Genomic DNA, 4,661 nt, shown 5'->3' with positions numbered 1-4,661 from the left:
TCCAGCCTCCCTCCCGGTCAGCTCACACATGGGCACAGCCCCGGTCCAGCCTCCCTCCCGGTCAGCTCACACATGGGCACAGCCCCACTACAGCCCCCTCCCGGTCAGCTCACTCACGGGCACAGCCCCTCTCCCGTCCCCCTCCTGGTCAGCTCCTGCTCCTCACTCCCTGCCCCACCCATCGCCTTCCACACCCGGGAGGTGACCCCACACAGCCTCCCGCCTGGTCCACACATTCCTCACCCCTTCCCTGGCTCTGAGACGGTACAACTGCGCTGTAGGAATGACCCACAGCACCAGCCTTTTGGCTTGAAGAACTGGAAACTGAGGCCCAAAAAGTGGAACAAAGTGGTCCAGGGAAACAGCCAATGTGTGTGCAGAACCTGGAGCCTGGCCGCCCGGGGACCCCACTCCTGGCAGGACTCAGAACCACCAGGTCACGGGAGGCCCCTGAGGGGCAGGCAGCAGGTACCTCTCACCTTCTGGCACCCACCCATCCCAACCACCAACCCCGGATGTCTGAGCCCCTATAGGACCTGTCAAAGGCGGAGCAGGCATTCACTGAGGAGCCCTGAGTCACTCCCCCAAGGAGCGAGGGAGCCCCCACGGGGTGAGGGAGCCTCCAAGCCACACAGCAGACGTAACCACATGGATCTTCTCAGACCACCCACAAGCTGCCGGCTTAAGGATTTCAACTGAAAGTTTCTTCTGTGTGTACAGAGCTGGCCTTCCGCGCTTGCTCCTGTGAGCTTGTCTGTCCACCCGGCCTGGACACACCTCCTCCTGCAGCCCCGGCCACTCCTCCCTCGTGGCCGCAGAACCCTGGCTGCGGTGCTCCCTGCCCTGAAGTCTGCCAGCTCTCCAGTGGCACCAGGACCCTCCGAGGGTGGCCCTCTATGCCATCCCCGCCATCCCCACACCTGCCTTCCTTCTCTCTCATCTCTTCTAGAACTCCCCTGGCCCGCCCCGGTCCACCTCCAGCCCTGCCTCCTCCTTGGAGCCCCAGAACTGCCCTGAACCAGCGCCCCACCCTCTGCCTGGAGCTTCGTGCCGCAGGTGGTGTTGATTCTGCTTCCATCCGCCGCCCCCTGGCTGGAGTGATGGTGACACTGGGAAAGTCCCAGCATGTGAGCTTGGCTGAGTCCTTCGGAGTCCTGCCCGCTGGCAGCCATATCTGCTTTAATAAAATGCAGAACACTTCATTTCTTTTTCAATGTAAAAGCAAAGTGGTTCAGCTCGAGAGATCATCTCAGGAGACTGAGCCAGGCATCACCTCCGGCTTGGAGTGACCTTGGTTGGGGACCCCTGGGTCTGCTGTCATCTGCCAGCAGAGAGAGGGGAGCTGCGCCAGCCTCTCGCAGGGGCGGGAGAACCTATGGAGCACCTGTGGCATGCAGGGGAGGGCGGGGAAGGAGAAGCTGGGACAGCGCCTGCCGGAGGAGGGCTGAGGGGCCGCAGGGTCTGGGGGTGGCTCTGAGGGTGGGGAGCACTCTGCGATGCTGTCCCGGTGGCCTGGATGCCCTCCCTGCCACTCCTTCCTCAGAGGTCACCTTGTGCCTCTCCACACGTCGGGTGCTTCCCTGCAGTGGTCGCTTGGCCTTGGTTTGCCCTGTGCTGTCTGCCGGCCTCACGTGGCCTCATCTCCACACCCATCGTGGTCATGTCTTGGGAGCTCGTCACCCACGCCCCTCTTACGGTGGAGCCCCTGCCTGGACTCAGGCCCCCCGGGTATCACACCAGACAGCAGCCCCAGACCCTCCCACTGTCCACGCAGGAGCTGTCGTTAAGGCAGCAGGTGGTGTCAGGGACTGAGACCCGCCAGCACCTCCGCCTTTTCCTGGCCTGATGTGAATCCGGCACTGCATCCTCGTCCTCCGGCCTGGGTCAGACACTGCCCCGCCGCCGCAGGCCCTGCCTTCTGCTCTGCACCCTGGTCTGTCATCAGCAGCCCTGGCCCCAAGCGGCTCCCGCAGGTCTCAGAAGCCAAGTACACAGGAGTCCCTGGACTGGGCTGTGCCTTGCTGGGGCTCCTTCCCTTGGCGGTGAGTCCTCAGCTCAGCTCCCGGGTGCGCTCCACTTTCAAAGGCCCTGGGAGCCCTTCCATGCCAGGCGGTGGCCCCCGCCAGCAGCCTCCTCCCACAGCCCAGGAGCGGGAGGAAACAGCCCAGCCACGCCGCTCTGCCAGCTAGGGCGGGACTCCCTACTTGACATTCAGAACTGCTAAGTTTTCCTGCGCAGAGTTGGCTTGACATTTGCATCGGAACGGATTCATGTTCCCTTCCTCCCTGCTGCTGGCTGGAGACCCAGTCCTCCTGGTTGCTCAGGCAGTGAGCCCTGATGGCCCCTGCCTCCTTGCCCGCCGCACCACAGGGAGGCTCTGGGACCCGAGACCACCAGGCGCAGACTTGCTGTGCAGCTCACGGAGCCCCGACCTCCCCTCCTCTGCCCCACCCAGACCTCCAGCCCCTTTGTCTCGGAAGGACAGAGGGACGCAGCTCCTCTCTGTGGTTGTCCCCCAACCCCAAGCCCTCACCCGAGGGCTGCTTCCTCTATGAAGCTTCCCTGAGTGGCCCTCTTGGAGGGTCCCTGTTCCCCAGTGAATTCTGACCACACCCGGCCCCTCCAGCACTTCCTGGACGCAGCCCTGGACAGCTCTGCCTGGGTCTGTGCTGGCTCAGCTCTTTCCCTCATGCCGGGGTACGCTTGGCACCCAGTCAGCCCGTGCTGCACGCTCCCTGCTGCCTGGGGCCGGCTGCCACGCATCCACCCACCTGGGCAGAGAGGTGGGCCGTGCGCAGCAGGGGGCCGTGCCGTGTGTAGTAGCAGAGGGCCGTGTACAGAAACAGGGTCCACCCTCATTAGGTCACCAAGGCAAGGAGGTGGGCCGTGCGCAGCAGGGGGCCATGCTGTGCGCAGTAGCAGAGGGCCGTGTACAGAAAAGGGGTCCATCCTCATTAGGTCACCAAGGCAAGGAGGTGGGCTGTGTGCAGCAGGTGTTGTGCACAACACTTCTTATCTGGGGGCTGGAGACTTCAAAGGGTTTCTAATAGAAGGACACTGTAAGCCAGTGCAGTGGGAGCTGGCAGACTTGTGCTCTTCTCTAAGATATTTATGGGAGGATGATTTGAGCTAGCACAGAAGCGAGAAAAGACTGACAGGGTGGACAGCTACCGTGACTGGTCACACCAGAGGGGTTCTTTTCCCTCGGTTACTTCCAGGATCTCAGGCCTGAGGCCGACTTTCCACAGGAACTGGATGCGAGGTGCTACAGCTCCTTTATCAGGAGGAGAGGCTCCTGCTCCAAGCCTGCCATACGGCGTTTGCCCTTTCAGGCAGGGACGCCACCGCCTGGGTCTTTGGTTCTCGTCCTGGTCTGGCTGTTTTCCATGTGCTGCTTCTGTTCTGTGACTGCTCTGGGCAATCCTCGTACTACAAACTACTATATGGTGATATGGAAGGATTCTACAAATCAGCACTAAATGTGTCAGTGCAGCTCTGACTATAATACCTATATGATTATATAGAAAGGTGATATGGAACTAAGTGTGCTAGATATAAGTACTAAGTATGGTGATGTAAGCTAAATATATGGAAGCAGTGAGTTACTATGTTATTATGTAGAAAGATTATATAAAGGAAATAGCTGAGTAATAACACCATAAACTAAGATATTCTTCAGGCGCGAATCGTGCCTGGGGTCTGCACAGCTCTCCTTCCTCTGTGCCCGTGTGGGGGCTACCCACAGCTAAGAGGCTGTCAGCCTGCCTTCCTTCATGGTCCGGGACGCACAGCAGTCACTCACCGCCTCCCTGCGCCCGCTGTCACCAGCCTCTCGGCTGATAAGAGAACAGACGTTAGCTGACTGCTGCCTTGGTGTTGCCAGCACTGCCCTCGGGAAGACTTTTAACTACAAATGTAATTCTTTAATAGGCGTAGGACTATCTCAGTTATCTGTTTCTTCTCGGAAAAGTTTGGTAGTTTGTGTCTTTCAGGGAATTGGTCTGCTCAAGTTGCTGAACCTGGTATAAGTCGTTTCTTGCATTTTTTACTGTTCCTTTAATGACTGGTATTGATAGTGATGCCCCCCTCATTCATTCATTCCTGATATAATTTGCATCTATTTATTTATTTATTTATTTATTTTGAGACAAGGTCTTGCTCCATCACCCAGGCTGGAGTGCAGTGGCAAGATCTGAGCTCACTGCAACCTCTGGCTCCCAGGTTCAAACAGTTATCTTGCCTCAGCCTCCCAAGTAGCTGGGATTACAGGCACCTGCCACCATGACCAGATGATTTTTTTTTATTTTAGTAGAGACGGGTTTTTACCGTGTTAGTCAGGCTGGTCTCGAACTTCTGGCCTCAAGTGATCCACCTGCCTCAGCCTCCCAAAGTGCTGGGATTACAGGTGTGAGCCACTGTGCCCAGCTGGCTTTCTTTTCTTTTTTCTTTCTTCCTTCCTTCTTTCCTTCCTTTTTCTCTTTTTTCTTTCTTTTCCTTCCTTCCTTCCTTCCTTCCTTCCTTCCTCTCCCTTTCCCTCTTTCTTTCTTTCCCTTCCTTCCTTCCTTGCTTCCTTCCTTCCTTCCTTCCTTGCTTCCTTCCTTCCTTCCTTGCTTCCTTCCTTCCTTGCTTCCTTCCTTCCTTGCTTCCTTCCTTCCTTCCTT

The sequence above is a fragment of the Cebus imitator genome, unplaced genomic scaffold (genome assembly GCF_001604975.1).
Source record: "Cebus imitator isolate Cc_AM_T3 unplaced genomic scaffold, Cebus_imitator-1.0 Scaffold555, whole genome shotgun sequence".
Taxonomy (NCBI): Eukaryota; Metazoa; Chordata; class Mammalia; order Primates; family Cebidae; genus Cebus; species Cebus imitator.
Note: the sequence above shows the minus strand (reverse complement) of the source record.